The 20,762-nt window shown below is 40.9% G+C and overlaps 1 pseudogene; it reads left to right on the forward strand.

Annotated features, from left to right (window-relative positions):
- LOC114081221 (rho GTPase-activating protein 20-like) overlaps nucleotides 1–11,477 on the forward strand; it is a 30,137-nt pseudogene extending 18,660 nt beyond the window's left edge.
- The last annotated feature ends 9,285 nt before the right edge of the window (nucleotides 11,478–20,762 follow it).

Below are 20,762 nucleotides of genomic sequence, written 5' to 3' on the forward strand. Positions count from 1 at the left end.
TCCCTCTTGTAGGTGGGGGTCCCAGGCCCCTATATCCTGACCCTTCCCCACCAGAATCCTTTCAGCTTTTAGAAGCCAGTGATCATGACTTCTTGCAACGAGTCCCTATCACAGTATACAAATTCAACCTGTTGTTCTGTAACTCAAATCGATAACACATCCCAACCTTCCTGGACGTTAGCCTCCAAAACTATAGCTTCATGGAGCACAGCTCCAGCCTTGCTACATGTGGGCCTAGGAAGCCACTCAGGCTTTTCAGTCACCCAAAGTCACTTGCTGAGTGGGCTGTTTAGGCTTCCCCAGAGAAATAGAACCAGTGGAGTGTATAGAGGGAGACCACAGGGGATATCTGATGGGAATTGGCTCATGGGATTACGGAAGATGGACTGTCCTGTGGTATGCTGTCTATATGCTGGAGAGCCAGGAAAGCTGGTGGTCTGACTCACTGGAGTTCAAAGGCCTGGGGAAAACGTCCATTGGCATGAGTGCTAGAGGCTGAGGGCAGGACAGGGTGGCTGGCCCCTCTATAAGGGAGAGAGTTACCCTTTTGCCTTTTTATCCTGCCCAGCCCTCAGCAGATTGCATGGTGCCCACCGACATCAGGGAGGATGAATGGATCATTTTTTACTTAGCACACTGGTTTAATACTGATCTCTTCGGAAACATGATCAGGTCACACTCAGAGATGATGTTCTGTCAGCTACCTTGATGTCCCTTAGCCCAGTTAAGCTGACATATATATCTGTCACTCCTGGCAGTGTGCTAGGGCCTGGGGATACAAGGGTAAGGCAGGCAGTGGCTTCCAGGCCTCGAGTCTGCTGTCCTGCCCAGCAGACGGACATCAGCAAAGGTTCAAAGATTTCAAAGATAACAAATGGTATAGGGTGTTGGCAGCAAGTGCCCACTGGAGAGACCTTTCCTCACTGCAGATTGACCTGAGTCCTAAGGTAAATTCAAAGGAAAACTGCAGAATTGTGGATGATGATTCTCAGCTCCACCCACGTGGCCATGGGGCCACATTAGCTCCAAATAGGGAAGAAATAGGCTGAGTGTCAAGGAAATGAGATCATCTGGAATGTGATTTCAAGTTTCTTTAGGGAATCATGAAAATCCACATTGAAAAGCTCGGACTTCCCTTAAAGAGGAAAGACACTGCAAACCACAGGATAGTATAGAGCTCTGTCACAGAGAGGAATGTATGGGGCAGAAAGGTGCAGCAGGGTGTTTCTCTGGGAAGGAAGTTATAGCACTGGAGAGCAAAGTCAGAGTCGAGGGCCCTCTCTGCACCACATCATAGCTTCAAGGTAGCCTTGGTGAAGGAGCACCTTGGAGAGCCTAGAGCCCACATCCCACAGGAGTGTCACATACCCATAAGCCCTTGATCCCCCATCCTCCTGGGAGGTTCGCCCCAGATTCTCCATCAGCTGGTGAGCTCTGGTCGAAACCTGAATCTGCTAGCTCTTCCCAATGATGTCATATCCAGGAAGTACAAGAACCAACACTGTATCACACAGTTTAAGAAGTTTGACAACAGGCTTGTGTCAGAACCTGGCAGCATGGCAGAGAAGTGCCTGTGGAGAAGAGGGGCCTTTGAGAGGGAAGTGGGTCTGGCTACTGAACCTGGGAGGGCACAGCCCCATGCTCAGTTTCTGGTTCCACCTGAAGCCCCTGTGCCTTGTCTTCCCTAGTGAGCATTCCGGCTGAGTGCCACCCATAGCATTGCTGATCTGTGATGTTCAAGACACATCCTATGCCCAGAGTACAGTGCTGCAGGGTTCAGGAGCAGGTATGGGAGAAGGCTGCCCCAGTGTCTGAGGAAGTAAGTCACGGCAAACACCACACATCTGGTAACCCCTGCAGGAAGGTGATCATGCTGGCACTTGGCCATGACAATACAAAATACCCTGTTTTTCCAATCACCTCTTCTGTTTCTTCAAATCAGAATTGCAGGGCTGACTAACTTCCGTGATTGTCACTAGGTCAGAGCACAGTGAGGATCTCAACTGCCAGGGTGGTGCTCTAGGAAGGGTAGGGGCTCTTAGAGATCAGGCAAGGGACAGAGCACTGACAATCTTGCTGATTAATTCAGGAAACAGTTATGAGTGCATGCAGAATGAACTTCATGAGGGAGACAGGCTATGAGCAGCTAAATCGTGACAGTAGGTGGTAGATAGATGTGGTCATAATAAGGTTTTTATAAAAAAGTAAAACAGAAAAGAGGGATGGGAATATGGAGGACAGGAAGAAAGTCCCAGTGTATGCAGGAAGGCCTTGCTGAAGAGCTGAGCAAAACAGAGCTAGGGCCAGTGAGGAGGCCACTGACCAGTAGTCGGGGAGGCAGAGTAGCCACAGGAGACAAGCTGTGGACAGAGGAGCTGGAGAGGAACAGACAGGCCAGGCAGAGCCCTGCCAGCCCCTTGGCAGAGTACAGATGCCTTGTGTGGGCTGCAGACAGATGTTAGTATTCCTTTGCAAGTTTTAGCAGAGCCAGTTTGGCAAATATTTGGGCAACAGATCCAAGCTCAGGTCTGCTGAACAGAAGTGTGACGTGAGTCACCAAGACAGAGTCAGACAAAGCCTCCAAAACTAGATGAAGCTCTGGGCCCAGGGGTGGGGAAGGAGACTCACTGCATGGCCCTAGCTGAGCACACAGACCCTGGTCTTCCTCACAGCAACTGTAGCTATTGTCCCCTCCCTGAAAGGACCTACTCAGACTTCTCAGGAGTTACTCAATCTGGTTCTGAACTGACATTAATCCCTCTGACTCCAAATGCTTGGGTGGTCGTCCAGTAAGGTTAGGGGCCCTTGGAGGTCAGCAGAGGTACAGGGTTTTACTCAGGTCATCTCACAGTGGCCCAAGTCATTGCTCAGACCCACCTCGTGATTTTTTTTCAACAGTTCCTAAATTAATGGAAATTGACTCTCTGGCAACTGGCAGAACATTGATTCTCTGGTCCACAGAGGAAGGGCCACTACTTACAAAAGGGCAAGGAAAGCCACTAGAACTTTGCCTGTCTGTGAAAATAGCAAACTGAATGTGACCCTGCATCCTGGGGGCCATAATGATTGCTGCCACGATCCAGGGCTACAGGAGGGAGTGGGGGTTCCCACTAAACATGCCAGAGAGGATTTTGCAGAGGAGAGCTGGCTCTCAGAGCCAGAAGGATGCTGTAAAACTAATCGGGGGTGGAGAGGGGGACTCCAGCAGCCCACGCAGCTAGAGGTGGTTTGGTTGTAAGAGAAATCAGCAGGACCTTGGAACTGGACTATGTCAGGTGTCACTCCCCAGAAGGGAGGGGTGTGGCACCTGGGCCGCCACAGGTGTTGTTCCCTGAAGGGAAGAGTCTTGGCTCTTGTTTTGGTCTAGAAATTCCCAGGAAGGCTTGTGATTGACTATGTGTCATCAATTGTCCTTGGAGAGGGGGATGTTCACTTGAGTTGCTGTTGTGGGTATGGGGTGAGATAAGGGATGGGTGCTAGACCATAGCTTTGTTGAACAGTAAATGCAAAAATGAAGAATCAAGTTCTGTATGATTTTAGAGCCTTCTTAGCCACTTTGCACATTAATGACCTGCTAAAGGAAACTTTCAGGTCCTTAACTGACTGCCAGTGATCCTGTAAGCCCTTGCACGTGCTGTGTTGGCGCAGCAGAGTCAGGACACGCAGGCTGTACCAAGGATCAGGCCCTCCTGGAAGCAGCCTCCCCCACAGTCCATGCACTGCTGATTTTTCTCCTGATGCTAATTCTGCCTCCAGCGTGGCTAGCCCAGCCTTAGTGCTGAGGGATTCATGAGTGTGGGCTTTGGAAGGAATGCCAGTCAGCCTCCTGCGCTAGCTAGGAGAGGAGATTAAGGCCATTATACATAGGGAAGTACCCAAGGAACAAGGTCCTGGGACCTTCGCTGCCGAGTCCTTGGCTCTACCTGAGAAATGGGGTGAGAGGAGAGCCCATCCACAAGACCATTCTGTGATCTGTCTCTGGAGGTAGCCCTGGAATTGTTCCTCCCTCCTTCCCTGATCTAGTTTGTGAAAAGTTGTATGCCAAAAATCTGGGAACTGGCTGGAGGTCCAAGATTAGTCCAAAGGAGAGCAGCCCTAGTTCAGGTCCTCAGAAGGGTGGATGCCTGCAGGGGTCAAGGCCTCATGCCAAATTGCCCTACAGAAACTTCTGTTCATGGCAGGCATGCCCTGGAGAGACTGCTTTGCTTCTCCTGGGTGGGGTCCTATGTTGTGTCCCGTATTTTCATCTCCATAGCCCTAAGCAATAACTAGAAGACTCCATGTGGCCAAGAGAGGCCACCTGGTAAACATGTGCTTTGCTGGGTTCCTAGGTAGGGACAAAAAGTAACCTTGTTTGTGTGCAGTTGTCACATGGTCATGGGTGGGGCAGGCCAGCTTGCATGTCTCTGGGGGACACTTCTGCACAGGAACACAGGTTGACAACCCTGATCTTTTGTTGGCTATGTTATTCCACCTTGATGCAATCCATGTGTCTGTCGCATGTGGTTAGACATTATCAAGGTTAGGGGAGAGCTGATGCTGGTTATGAGCTAGTATGAGCTGATCATTAGGCTTACTCTTTTTTCCCTGTTTCTCTGGTTTTTCTAATTTTACTACTGACTGGAAAAACTTCATGAAAAACCTGGTTACCATGGGTCATCACAACCTCTGATTATCAACAGAAGGTCATCAGCAGGCCACTGTCCCTTCAGAAGGCAGCTCTGATCTCACCTTGCAGAAAGCCCCTGCCCTTCATTCCAGACCCCACCTCACTCCTGGGCTCGCTCTCCTACACGCAGCCTGCTCCCTCATGACCCTTCTTCCTCATGTACCTGCATCTGTATTTGGGAATTATCCTGAAGTAGGACCTTAAGGGCAGGGGTGTCCCTAGGCTTTGCTCTCTGATGTCCCCAAGACAAAGCATCTGGCATACAGTAAAGATTTGGCCACTGTCTGTGGAGTGGACATTGCTGAAACTCCAGTGGTGAGTTGGGAAGACCCTAAACTTAACATATCCATGTCCTGCTCTTCAAACCCCATAAGTGTGTTGCTTTACATGGCAGAGAGGGTGTAGGAAGCAGATGGGAGAAGGCTGCTCCTCAGATGATCTCCAGATAGGGAGGTGACCCTGGATTATTCAGGCTGGAAAATCAAGACCACAGAACCTCCCCTGGAGCTTCTGTCCCTGTCCTGGGCTTTTTGGCTTCTGTGGGCCATGTGGGCCTTTTGACTTCTGAAAGTGTGCAATGAGCTTCTGCTGTTTTAAGCCACTAAGTGTGTGTTAACTTGTCCCAGAAGCAAGGACCGAAAATACAAACGGTAACATTACAGGGCTTGGAGCTGCTTCCCCATGAAGCATCAGGCCCCACGCTCAGCCCATAGTACTCCAGGGACCCCAGAAAATGTGGATTTTGATGTTTCTCTCAAAGTTAGAAGAAAATATGATAATGAATGTCAAATAAATCCAACTTGGATGGTTTCTTCTTTGAACAGCACAATCAGATGTTACAAGTTATTATCTTTCAAGTGTAGGTTTTAATATTTAATGATGTTTTTCTCAGATCATAAGTGGGTTTTCTACTAAGATTTAATAAGAGAGCTATTGTCATTACACCATTTTAAAATAACAGATTTGCCTCTTTTAAGCCTGACTTCAAAAATGGGTGTGGTTACCAAAAGTGGTATGGAATTATAAAGAAAACTAAATAACTGTACCACCCGCCCCAAATGTAAATTTTTGATGATAATTCTGAATCATAAATATCAAGATCCATTTTTACTGGAACATATAATAAAAGGGGGGAAGATTTGAATCACTCCACCTTCATATTTATAAGCCACTGTTAAAAATTATGGTAATAGATGGGCTGGGATTGTGGCTCAAGTGGTAGAGTGCTCACCTAGCATGTGTGAGGCACTGGGTTCAATTCTCAGCACCACATGAAAATAAAATAAAGATATGATATCCACCTGAAACTAAAAAATAAATATTTAAAAAAATTATGGTAATAGAGTGACATGACAACAAAGAATCTCTTAAAAGGATCTGGGCATCTTAATTAGAGGTGAATGGCCTTCTGTTGTCCCCCATTAATATTTGACCATATGACACATAGTGAGAATTCAGTAATGGCCTCTTCAGATGACTGGGACATGTTTAATATATGTGTGTGTGCACAGAGAAGTGCTTGGTCCATCCCTGTTCCAGAAATGCTCAAAGCAGGGGGTAAATGGCCACATAATTAGGAAATGATAACTATAAGCTACCTCACCTTCCATATGAATAATATAAACATGAGATATAAGTAACAAATTGCCTGTTGCCTTTATAAGACACATAGATAATATTCCTGATTTGGTTGTAGCAAGTTAAAATTGCCCAGTTGCAGATTTTCACCAGCCTCTATTCTGTAAGCAGGAAATGTTCAAGGGGCTAACCAACCTTTGATACAGTGCTGAGACACTAACTTCTCTCTGCCTGCAGTTTACTGAGGGGAAAACAAGAACACAAGCCTGGCCTTGTTAATATCAACTCAAAAGCAATAGAGTGAGCTGGACATAATCAACTGTAAAAGACCAGGACCAAATTTAGTTTACTGTAAGCTTTTAGTTAACAAATCCAAACACCAAATACTGGGTTATATCCTGGTTTTATGACATGACCCTGCCCATGATTCTGAGCAGAATGGGATCTTCAGGAAAAGATAATATACCGTGAACATGTTACTCAATGTACATCAGACATGGGGTGCAGCTTCAGATTCCCAGAACTCAGTCATCACTTAGATGCTTTATCTCCTGAAATATATGAGAGGCATTCTATGGGGAATAGGGGAAACACTAAACAACTTGATGCATTTCTGCCTCAGTACCACTGGAACATAATGTTCCCAAATTATAGGGATTTTGTTTTATAGACTTTTTTTTATCTCAAGCACATCAAACATTGCTTCATATGTATGACAAACACATTAAGAATGATAGAATGAATATTGCCAGATTATGAGCCTCAGAGATATCTTGAGGGCCTTTACTTGAACTAGTTGTTTAAGGAAGGGGGGGGGAAGGTTTAGTGTGGTTTACTGCCAGATCTTAATATGTTGTACTACTTTGCTAAACTATATGAAAAGGAGTTTTCAGCCCTAAAAGATTGTCTTTTACTTTTACCACCATAATACAGACCTCCAATATCTCCTGTTTTATTGTGAGACAGGAACCAGAGCAAATGTTCTACATGCAGAAATTAGTGGGGAGTTGGCCTAAATCTACACATACTTCAAAAAACAGAAGATATAACATTTCAAAGAATGTTTTCTAATTTCTCTACTACATATTTCCAATGACAATAATGATTTAAAAATTTTCATTTTTATCTGTTGAAGGATTTCCCATGAAATAGTCAGGAAATATTTTTTTCATCAGATCTCCATGATCATGGGTCTGAGTAATGACTCAAGGAAATGATAAAGAGAAGATAAATACAATTCAAAGGTAATTATTCTAATTGGCAAGTCTCAAAAATACTTCTAGAATATTTACATTTTATAAACACGTCTATTAAAATGATGAAAACTGTTAAAGTTATATCCATGTTAGAAGAGTTTAAAAATATTTTGCTGATGGATCAAAGACATTGACATTAGACCAGAAACTATGAAACTCCTAGAAGAAAATGTAGAACCAACACTCCAGCTTTTAGGGTCAGGCAATGACTTTCTCAATAGGACTCCTGAAGCTCAGGAAATAATGCCAAGCCATAGCAGATTTTTTTATAAAACAACTTTTCCCTTTAAGGAGGCTAATAAGCAGGACTGACTCACATCATAGACTGATAAGAAAATAGTTGTTTAAACACACATCCTAAGAACTTTGGAATTAGACGAGCCAAAGTTAAATTCTCAGTCCCATCTCCTGCCAGATATACAATTTCCTCATCTAAAAATGGGGGTGATGATGATGCAGTTGTTGTTTGAAATTGCACTGCTACAACATCTGACTGTTATGAAGGGGTTTGGAGATATCACTTCCCTTTGGTCCCAACATTTCTCCTCCCTTTTATTCTCAGTTATCAGGGCAAGAAACACAACAAGTTTGCAGTATATCTCAATGCAGGCACAAAGCTCTAGCAAACTCTTTTCTCTTCCTCATGTACCTCCAGTTTGGGAGAATAGTAGAAAGCAATGAATGGATATCAACTAGTCAGGAAAAACAACTTCTTTTTGGCTACCTCCTGTCTTTATCATATACCCAAAGAAGAGCCCTCTTCTCAAGCTTATGACAAGCTGCCCTTTACATGAGCAGTACTTTTCATATGTCTTGATTTATTGATACTTTATACAGTTTACTAGCAAAGTATATTTCTTCACCTCAAACACTCTATGGAGAATACTTGAAATTATCCTAATTTTGAAGACAAAGTCCAAGGCTCAAATTAGAACTTTACTCCACTGATTAAAATTTACTTCTATACCCAAACTGCTCTTGAAAGCAGCATATTTTTTTTTTTTAGGGGAAACTTTTGTATTTTTTTAAATACACAAAAATCATACTTTTATATACTTTTAAGATAGAATTATTTCTCTAAGTTTTTGTGAATTTTGTTAAAATCAGGATTCATATATGAAATGTGCTTTGTAAACAGGTTAAATGAAAGGTAACACTTTCATCTTTTTCTTTTTCATAGGCTTACCTGCTTATGCAATTTATGATTAGAAATTGCTTATAGGATATTTGGGGACGAAATTATTTCCCTCTTGGGAGAAGTTTTAGTAAGATATGACATAAAAGAGAATGTCCCTGGGAATAAATATTTACTTGTGTTTATTGATTTAAGAAAATCTTACCCCCAAGATAGCCCATTTCCTTGTGAACTGAAATGAATCATTTATACCTCAACAGGTTTTTTTTCTGCTGTATTAATAGTTAGAAACATTGTGATTATTTCATTCTTGAGAGTGGGAACTTGAATACTGTATATAAACAGAGCATTGAACTAACTGTAGTTTGAAGACAACACAGAATATACTTGTGGTAAGTAAAAATGCTTATCATAGTTCGATTTTTTGACAGATATCTCTAGCTTCCAACTGGATAACTCCTCCTATGATAGCTTGGAAAATAGGATGATGTAGAATGGTCAGTGTAGCAGAAACAAGGATTTTATCTTAACCTTCAATGACTATGACCTTGGCCAGCTTCAGCTGGAAAATCTTTTAACCCTGAATGGTTTTGACTTAGATCACTCTAAACATGAAGACATTTGTTAGAGTCTGTAAACAAGTCAGGATGGCGCCTGGCATTTTGCCAGAGAAATGTTAGAGTCTGTAAACAAGTCTGGATGGTGCCTGGCTAAATGCCAGAGGGAGTGGTTTGTGAAGTAATGCCATAGAGCCATTAAGTGTGGAGATTCCTTATTGGTTGACTGCGAGCCATTAAGTGTGGAGACTCCTTATTGGTTGACTGATGTATCTAGTTTATGTTAATTAGATAAGCTGTGTGGAATGTATAAATACCTCTGTGGTCCTACAATAAACGGCTTCCACTCCTGCTGTATCAATCTACACAAGTTGCTCGTCACCCCCCGGTTATTTTGCTGCAGCCGGACTGTGGCAGACATTCAAATGAAAGAACCTCTTGAATTTAAGCTGGTGAATATTTCAATAAAGTACAGAAAGATCACACAGGGGAGAGATATGCCAAGGCTCCATCTGGCATTTGTAGACCCAGCTACCTGTCCACAACTGTGGCAGATGCTCCAGAAACTTTGTGGCCGGTACCACTGATGCTCAGAAACCAACACTGACTCCTTAAACTCAAAACTTTCCTATATTAAGGAATTTTATCAGAAAAAGTTATGTAAGTGTAGTTGTAATGCTATTGTATCTCAAAATGATGTAGGTTATCTGAACAAGAATTAAACCCTGAAGGAAATGAGTAAGACAAGTTTAGTTACAGGCACTATGTCAACAAGGAAAATACCATTTAAATCAGATCATTAAGAATAAAAGCTTGTGGCTGGGGTTGTGGCTCAGTGGTAGAGCACTTGCCTAGCTTGTGTGAGGCACTGGCTTCGATTCTCAGCACCACATATAAATAAATAAAATAAAGATCCATTGACAACTAAAAAAAATAAAAGCTTGTCTGGTAATGAAGGAAATTGACACCTTTCAGTAAATCCAAGCCAGTGACCATTTCTGTGGTATCTTATAGTCATATGCTTTACCAGTATCATTCCTAGAACTAACCCTTCAATGCAGATTTATCTGGATATTCCTCGCCAAACACAGTAGATACTCTCAAGAGTTCAAAGACACATTGGTGCTGCTCAGAGCCCACTTCAGGTGACCAAGACTGCACACTGAGCTATCTCAGGAGCACTCATTCAAAGAAACAATATAAAACCAGCTGTGAAGCTGGTCTCTTATGTAAAGAGGAAGATTGTCTCCAATGGCCTAAGTCTTAGCAAATCGAGGGAATAAAATTTATTTTATCCCATCAGAATAAAATAGAGTTTGGGCATGGGGATTGAGATGGGCAAAAGTAGTGACATGAATCAAAGCACTGAGGTTTTACCCTGAAACAAAATATTTGCCCAAGACCTGGCTATTCTAACTTATCTTTGTCAGGCTCATTAGTGAACTCCAAGGACAATGCTTCATCTCAGATTTCTGAACACTGTGTGTTCATATCCACTGACATATCCTCTACAGTGGATTGTATTTTTCAAGGTCAAAGTAAAAGGGAAGATTTTTTTTCTGACTTAAGCAATTCTAACCTCATTTCTGGAATACCCAGTTCCTTAACAGGGCAGGTCAGCAGCCACCAGATTATATAAAAAAGTATACTATAGAGTGGCATTCACAAATGCATTCTGTAACTTTTTTACCCCAGCACAAGATTGAGAAATGGTGTGACCAGTTTGCAAAACTGGGCTCTCAAAAAGAACACAAAGGCAGCCAGACAAAGGGAAAACATAGTTTTGTAATAGTTTACTCAGTCAATTCCACATACTTTTGGTGTTCCTAAAGCCAACTCACAGCAAGAGAGACAGAAAGACATACTCCTAAAGGCGGCTGAAGGACTTAGAACTGTACAGCTCCATGGTGAAGCTATTAGCCTTGTCAGGACTCAGAGAAACACTGCAGCTCTCCATTCAGGCTATTTGGAAGCAGATTCAAACTTTATAAGAAATCCCACCAGAGAGGAGAATGGGGAAAGAAGGGTTCCGCTGGTCCTGTGCCTTGTGGATGATGAGCCTTATCATCCAGCTCTGTAATTATGAAAAATGTGCACAGTCCAGATGCAGTGCCTGAAGTAGTGTGTAATGATGGGTACAGACATTAACCAAAGTTATTCTGCTATAATAAGAATTGGATGTCTACAAGAACAGAAACTGGGCTAACAACAATATACAGACAGTATTATGACCCCTTTGTGGAAGGTATCTGAGACAGGTAGCATAAGAATAATTGTTGCAAATACTGGGGCAATTAAACAATTGTTTTGAGACTACTTGGCAAAACATAAATACTAAAGATTTTATCACCTAATATCTGATAAGCCTTTCCTTATTAAATCCTGAGGTTTGTCCTGTCCTGGAATTTTAGGGATACATGAAGAGGGCTAGGGAAACATGTACAGACACCTGTCAACAAGTCTGTGAGGTCAGTGTTCTGGGAAAACCAGGATATCATACATAAAGAATCAGAGCCTGAGAGCAAAGGGAATAGTACCAAAAAACTCTTCACAGTGCATGGAGTGTTTAATAAGCAGACCAGAAAAAGTCCAATAATCAAAGAATTAAGAAGAAAAGCATGTGTGGAAGTGAAGTAAAGCATATAAAACCTTTCCTTGAATTTGAGCTAGTGTGCTCTAAGCAATTTCTTGTAGGTGAATAGCTAAAATGAAGGGAGATGTACATCAGTTTTTAGTACTATCCTTTCCAACTGACTGTCAAGGCCTGATAATTTATTCCTAGGAGAAATGCAATGTATAAAATAAACTAATGGGGTCTTAGGCATCTAAAAACCATTAGTTTTTTGGGGGGCAAGAATATAGAAAAAAGTAAATTATAATGATTAGAGCAAACAGGGCCATGTCCCCAACAGATAGGTAACAACCTATAGTTAATACTATAATGTCTTAGAGAAAACATTATATTTTTATCCTATAACCCAAAATACAATATTTTCTGTAGCATCTTATATCTTCACAGGATTACTATAGGAACCAGTCCACTGATGTTGCTAGAGTGGAGAAAAGAGCCGTGAAGACCATGTATATTGGTTATTTTTTTTGGTTGTTGATTTGTTTTTCCAAGTAGTGTCGAATTGCTTTTCAAAGCCTCCAAAAAACAGACCTGGAGGAGAAAGATGAAAATTGTTTTAGTCAGCTTTTTTTTTTCCCCCTGCGGTGACAAAAACAATTATAAAGGAGGAAAAATTTATTTGGGGGCTCATGGTTTCAGATGTCTTAGTCCAAAGATGACTAACTCCCTTGCTGTGGGCCCAAGATGAGGAAGGGTATCATAGCAGAAGGATGGGGAGGAGGAAAGAAGCTCAGAACATGATAATAAGGAAGGGGAGAGATGGGCCCAAGATGAGGAAGGGTATCATAGCAGAAGGATGGGGAGGAGGAAAGAAGCTCAGAACATGATAATAAGGAAGGGGAGAGATGGAAAGGGAGAGGGTGAGGGAGAGACAGACACAGACTGATAAGGTCGGCTCTTCAGGGACAAAATATATACCCCAATGAGACACCCCAGTGACTCACTTCTGTCAGCCACACCCTTCCTGTCTACAGTTACCACCCGGTTAATTTCTATCAGTGGATTAATGGACCGACTAGGTCAAACCTTTCATAACCCAGTCACTGCACCTCTAAACCCTCTTGCATTGTCTCATACATGAGCTTTTAAGGGACACCCCATATCTAAACCATAACAGATGTGTTTGGTCATTTTAGTGCCTTTTCCAAAGACACTTGTGTACTAGGAACACATCCCAGATATGTAACTTTTCCTACTAAGAAAGTGACCTCCTGATAGCATTCACTAGCTTCCCACTGGGAGAAAGACTACAACCCAGTCTTTTCTCAGTTACACAAATACTGTTACCTATCCATGAGCAAAGTATGACATCTATTGGCTGAAATGCTTCTCTTCAGTCATGCCCCTCACGTTCAACTCAGCAAGGGAAAATATTACTTATAAATAATACTTTCTATAATATTTTTAGATTGGCAGGTTATGAGAAGTCACAGAATAGAATACTCAACTAAATGGCTGCCTGTTTTATCAGATGGTCTTTGGCTTTGGACTTTCTTACTTCCTGATTTTTTTTCTATAGTTTTGTCCCAAAGGACTTCTGAACTGTAGATGATTTAGATCCCATTAGTTTTTTGTATATGCATGGACCTTTTTCCTCTGTCTGTTCTTAAAGCTTATGCCAGTATATCTCTTCACCTCAGAATAAATTATTAGGGTTTTCTAACTGGTGTGGATGAATAGCACCAAAAATTAATGTGCATCGTCCTTCATTTTAACTACTAATTTATAAGAAATAAAACAGGGCCCATGTGATCACTTTTAGCCCACTATCAAATAGACCTTTCTTCTACAAACTAGCTTATTCTAATTTTTTAAAAAAATCAATTTCCAGGAGACTGTCATATCAGATGTTCTTCCTTCATCCTAAAGTTGCAAGATAAATTTATAAGTTACAAAACAGTATTCTCTTAAGACAGAAGTTATCTTATTTATTTATTTAAAAGTATTTATTTTTTTAGTTTTTTAGGTGGACACAATATCTTTATTTCATTTTTATGTGGTGCTGAGAATCGAACCCAGTGCCTCACCCATGCTAGGCGAGCATGCTATTTCTTGAGCCACATCCCCAGCCCAAGAGAGAAGTTATTTTCTTATTGGCTATGGGTGCTACCTGTCTCTGGGAGACATGACCCTGTTTGCTGCCGCAGTCTGGCTGGGCACAAATCACGAGCCACTGAAACAGGAACAAATTTATTTCTGAACTCCACCAGCACACTCCACACATGCTCCCCGGGAATTCTCCCGAATGCCACGTGGCTCGTCCAGGAACCAGCAGCCGGAAATATCCCTCCTCCAGCACTTCCCCAACCAATGGGAACTCTCTGGGAATCCCCGTGAGAGCTCAACTGAAACTCAACGGGAACTCCATGAGAACTTGCTGGCGTCACCTCTCAACCACTACTTCTGGCAAAAATGCCATGTGTCATCCCGACTCAGCTGTGGCCCTCAATATCTCCCCTCTTCTGTTTAATTAAACAACAAGCAATGTGGCTTAGGGACCGTGCCTGTTATGCTGTCCAATACTACACATGGTCCTTACCTGTCATCAGATGAGCTGACCTCTAGGCATCAGCCTCCTGTCTTAGGTTGGTACCACTGCAATTAGATCATATCCGTCACTGACTACCAGTCCAGCATACAGCCATACTTGTGGATAGGCCTTTGCACCAGTGGGGGGGTGAGGTTCTTTGCCTCACCTTTGTTGGCCCCCAAATTTGGCCTTGGTGTCAGTGGGGGGTGAGGTTCTTTGCCTCACCTCTGTTGGCCCCCAAATTTTAGACCATCACTAGCAGAAGGGAGGAGGATACAGAAATGCCATGACACCAAGCCAATTGACAGCTCCTTTGGAAAAATTGTATCACCGGTGACACCATCAGCAAAGATACGCCAGCACTACCACAATTCGCTACACCAACAGATAGTTCACAATGCATACAAGTGATACATAGTCCAGGCAAGTTCTGCAAGCAGTTCAAAGCAGAGGAATCCATCAATATGTCCATTTCCTCTCAAAGTAAATCGACTTCTTGATTGAGCATTACTTGTTGAGTTATTATTTATTGATGCATCAGTTTATACAGTTTGTTGTGATAACTATCGAAGAAGCTGTAGTTTGGTTTTATCTTTGTCTTCACCTGCACTGGGATGAAGATAGGAATTCTGGCAATGATGCTAAAAAAAATTGTGTAACATTCCAACAGGTACTAAGAAAACAATTTTCTGAACAATTTACATTATCCTGAACAGAATTATTAAATATAATGAAAAGGAAAGGTGAAAGTAAACAAACAGATCTGTTAACCTCCTTTTTTTTCACATATTAAAACAATCCTCAACAGCTGTTTACCCAATTTAAATTAAACCATTTAAATCACTTGAAAAAAAAATTCGGATCCATTTTTTCATGAGTGCTCCTCATATATGATATATGGACATACGCATATACAGACATACAACACAAAACACAAGTGTGCACACAAACGTACAACACATAAGACAATAGTAAAGGCCTTGTAGCTTTACACAGGTGAAATCTCCATTGCAATGTTTAAAAACTCCACAGTCAAAAAATAAAACTGATCAGAAAAACATTAACCTAGGTCTGTATGAGCTCTAAAAATAAAATAGAACTTTATGATATGGGAAAAGGCAATAATAAAATAGATATTGAAAAAAGCATTCTGGTTAATCACTGTTGCAGATGTAAGAATAGCCAAGCTGGAGCTCTGGATATCAGCTGTTATGGATTTGAGTCTTTTTGGTCTTAGAAATCGCTTTGGTTAGTCTCTCTGGAATCCAAATCGGCTGCTGTTCTCCCTGTGGAAACACACAAACAGAACCCCGACTCCAGACAATCACTGGGTCAGGACCTTTCCATTGTCCTGTTAGAACATCCTTCCAAAGTACCTTAGGCTTATGTACATTTTTTGGATACATATGCCTTTCCACATCCCTAAGCCCTGATGAATCCAAATTTAAAAAGTTTAGAGTAAAAAGGGTTATTTTAAGTTTATCTTTGGGGGATATATACCCCTTTACAATTCTCTCTTTTTGCTTTAATAAGTACATTTTGATAGTTTGATGAGCTCTTTCAACTATGCCTTGTCCCTGAGGATTGTATGGGATTCCTGATATATGAGTAATGCCAAATGATGAGCAAAATTGTTTAAAAGAGGTAGAGGTATAACCAGGACCATTATCCGTTTTTAACTGTTTTGGAATGCCCACAGTGGCAAAATTTTGTAAGCAATGAGCTATAACATCTTTAGTTTTTTCTCCAGCATGAAGGGAGCCCATCAAAAATCCAGAAGAAGTATCAACTGTAACAAGCAAATATTTTAATTTTCCAAATTCTGGCAAGTGTGTGACATCCATCTGCCAAATATGATTAGGTATCAATCCTCTAGGATTGACTCCAAGATTAACTTGTGGTAAAAAGGTCACACAATTTTGACATTGTTTTATTATTTGTCTAGCTTGTTCCTTAGTTATTTTAAAATGCTTTTGTAAAGTATTAGCATTGACATGGAACCTTTTATGAAAATTTGTAGCTTCTTCTAGTGTAGAGAAAATATGTATGTCATGTGTAGTTTTATTTGCTAAATCGTTGCCCAAACTAAGGGCTCCAGGCAATCCTGTATGTGCCCTGATATGTCCTATAAAGAATGGATATTTTCTGTCCCAGATTAGACTTTGTATAGTGGAAAACAAAGAGAAAACAGTAGAGGAAGGAGAAATCCTACCAGCATCTTCAAGGGATACTATAGCATTAACTATATACTGACTATCAGAAAATAAATTAAATACAGAATCTTTAAACATCACAAAAGCTTGTAAAACTACATTAAGCTCTACCTTTTGAGCTGATTGTTTGGGTACTAAAAATGTGAAAGTTTGATCAGGGGTAACTACTGCTGCTGTACCATTATTTGACCCATCAGTGAATACATTTGGAGCATTCATGATAGGTGTTTTTCTTGTCATTTTTGGAAAAACTACAGGATGCAAGGACCAAAAAGACAACAAAGGATTAGATGGTAAATGATTATCAAATGAAACATTAGATTTACACATGATTATTGCCCAAGTATTTAACTCATTAGCTAACTCATCAATTTGTTTGATTTTTTTTAAAAAAATCTCTATCTCCTGGTATAGCTCGTTCTTTGCCATTTGAATTTGCCTATTTAATTCATTTTCAAAATATACTTTCATTGTTTGGACTTGCTGTCTAAAGTCTTCTCTAAGATTCCAATCCATCTGAGTTAGGTATGCCTTGAGTTCTTTCTCTGACCATTTTTCTGAAGCCTCTAGGTTCTCCTGTGAATTTAAGTTGTCCTGCATTGTTTGTAATCCTTTTTTTCCCTTGTTTTTTCATGGTGCTCACGTTGCTTTCCAACTCTGTTTGACTGTTGTGTTTCTGTTTTCTTCTTTAAATCTGTTTTGGTTTTTATAGTTCCAATATCTCTCCTTTGTGTTGGGAGACAATGTTTAGAGATGTTGGATTTAATTGTGATTTAAGGTAAATTCATTAGTTTTATTAGAGGTCTACAGAATTTGATGGCATATATAGAATTGAGGTTTGAACTTAGGATTTTATGTTGAGGATGGGCGCTTTGATGGTATGGAGGTTAGTATATGTTAGCTTCTTTGGGGGGTTGCTCAGATGGAGGCGGATATTAACAAGAGAATAGACAGAAGTACTTGGGGGTTAACTCATCAATTTGATCCATAGTATATGGAGTAATAATTTTATTGGGAGAAATTCCAAACACTCCCTTTGCTGCTTTTATTGCTTTGAGTATCAATTGTCCTACAGCCTCAGGATACCTAGTAAGAATAGTGTTAGGAGAATAAGATAAATGTATCCAAAATAATGGACCTTCTTGCCAAAATACTCCTGTAGGAATATTTTTTGTTGGTAGTACAATAAATAATAAAGGCAAACTTATATCAATTCTATCCAAATGCATATTTTCCATATATGTTTCAATGATTTTTAATGCCTTTCTTGCCTCAGGTGTTAACATGAGACCTTTTAGGATATCAAATAAAGGTCCCAACTCTCCTGTTGGTAATCCTAGATAAGGCCTTATCCAATTTATGTCTCCTAATAACTTTTGAAAGTCGTTAAGTGATTTGAGTTGATCTACTCGTATTTGAATTTTTGGTGGACACAACATGGTTGAGGATAATAGAACTCCTAAATAATTAATTGGAAAATTTAATTGTACTTTATCTATTGCTATCTCTAGATTATAATTTTTTAATAAATTTGTAAGTGTGGCATAACATTCTAGCAATGTGTTTTTATCTTTGTGTGCTAACAATACATCATCCATATAGTGAAATATTTGTAGTTCAGGATTTTGATTTCTTAGTGGCTGGATTGCTTTGTTAACATAAATTTGACATATAGTTGGGCTGTTAGCCATCCCTTGAGGGAGTACTTTCCATTCATATCTGTGATCAGGACCTTCATGACTCAGTGCAGGGATAGTAAATGCTAAACGTGGACTATCCTCAGGATGAATTGGAACTGAAAAAAAAAATCTTTAACATCTATAGCTAAATCGTACCAGGTTTTTGGCAAAGCAGACAATTGAGGAATCCCTGATTGAGCAGGTCCCATAATAACCATCTCATTATTAATGGCTCTTAAATCTTGCAATAATCTCCATTTACCAGATTTTTATTTAATGACAAAAATGGGAGTATTATAGGGAGATACGGAAGGTTGTATATGTCCCTCCGCTAATTGTTTGATCAGGTCATGGGCTGCTTGTATCTTTTCTTTAGTCAGGGGCCACTGAGGAACCCATACTGGTCTTTCTGATTTCCAAGTAATTTTTATTGCCTCAGTGACCCCTTCTGAAAACCCAATCCATGTCTATTTACTCCTTGATCTATTTGAATTGGTGCTGCTATACCTTGTTCTTGGTCTCCTAATTTTTTTCTTTCCTGAAACCTTGTCTAGCCCTAATAGTGGGCACATTTGGATTGATGTTATTTGTTAATGTCAAACCTAATTGATCTAGGACATCTTGTCCCCATAAATTTATAGGAAGATGATCCAATACATATGGGTGTATAGTTCCTTCACATCCTTCAGGATCCTTCCAATCTAATACCATTGCACTTCTATGGGGATTAGTTGCCACTCCTAGGCCTCGAAGCGTTTGAGTGGCTTGTTGTAACGGCCAATGTTTTGGCCATTCTTGACGAGATATGATGCTAAGGTCTGCACCTGTATCAAGTAGCCCATTAAATTCATGTCCTTGAATATTTAGTTGTAGCATTGGGCGAGAATCTAAATTTAAAGACAGCATAGCCCAATCTACACCTGTGGAGCCTAATCCCCTGGAACCTCTTTCTATACTACTACTGGAAAATTTATCATGTAGGCTGGGTATTATTAATAACTGTGCTATTCTATCTCCTGGTGAAATTACTGATATACCCTTTGGAGAACTAGCTATAATTTTTATTTCACCTTCATAATCAGGATCAATTACCCCAGGACTTATAAGTCCTTTTATTGTAGAAGAACTGCGGCAACAATAAGCCTACTGTTCCTTGGGGAAGAGGTCCTTTTACTCCTGTGGGAATGATTTGAACTCCCATCTGTGGAGTTAGTACTGCTATGGCGGAGGTGCAGATGTCCAACCCTGTGCTCCCTCTGGTTTGTCTGATGAGAGATCTGATGGATAATGTGACTACCCTGATGGTGTTTCTGGGTTCCTCCAGTGCCCCGTATATTTTTGGTCCTGGGCCCCGGAGCATTGGGCCCCCCTGTCCGTTTTTTGGCAGTGGAACCGGATGCCTTTCTCCATGATATCATGGGTAAACACCTGGTCCTTGTCCGTTTTTTGATAATGGAGTACCCTCTATGGTGGTTTGAGAATGGCATTCATTAGCCCAATGTCTCCCTCTATGGCATCGTGGGCAAATACCCAGTATTCTATTCCTTTGATACCTAGTTTTGTTAAACCCTCCTCCTATGGGGCAATTCCTTTTAAAATGTCCTGTTTGTTCACAATTGTAGCATGTTTTTGGCCTGGCATCTAAAGCCTGTTTTACTGCAGCTGCCACGTCTTGCCCTTGTTCATTAATGTCTCTACATAATTTAATATATGTGTTTAAATCTCCATGTTTCCATGGTCTAATGACCTCTCTGCACCATCGATTTGCTTGGTCATAAGCCAGTTGTTTAATTAATGGCATTGCTTGTTCTGTATCCCCCAAAACTCTGGTATCTGTTTGAATAAGCCTATCTACAAATTCAGTGTAAGTTTCATTAACTCCCTGTATTACCTTAGATAATTGACCTTGTAAATCTCCATGTCCTTGTAAAGTCTTCCATGCCCTAACTGCATCTGCAGCAATTTGTGCATATATAGCAGGATCATATTCAATTTGTTGCCATTGACCCTCATAAGGTCCTTTTTCTAACAGCATATCTAGATTTCTTTGAGGGTAACTGGCTGCTGCATTTTGCCTAGCTGTCTCCGTGCAAAATTCCTCATTGGCAACCTTCCATAACAAATATTGCCCTCCATTTAGCACAGATTTACACATGCTAGCCCAATCTGCTTTGCTCATGTCCAAGTTGGTAATGGATTCGACCATGCTTACAGTGAAGGGTGCTTGAGGGCCATAGGTCGTTACAGCCTCCTTTAACTGCTTCACTGTTTTGAAATCTAGAGCATGGTGAATTTGCTGCCCTCCTGCCTGCTCAAGTACAGGGCATGCTAATCTTTGAGGTCCTGTCTCAGGATCCCATCTATCAACTATGGAGGTTGGGGGCACCATAGCATATGTTGTCTCTATAGGTGGAGTAGTTGGTTGGACACTTCCGCCCTCTGGTGATAGAACAGTGTTAGTAGCAGCCTCCTGTTGTAACTGTTTCCCTGATAGTTCTTCCTCCTTTAAATTT

Source organism: Marmota flaviventris, chromosome 19, assembly GCF_047511675.1.
Source record: "Marmota flaviventris isolate mMarFla1 chromosome 19, mMarFla1.hap1, whole genome shotgun sequence".
Classification (NCBI taxonomy): domain Eukaryota; kingdom Metazoa; phylum Chordata; class Mammalia; order Rodentia; family Sciuridae; genus Marmota; species Marmota flaviventris.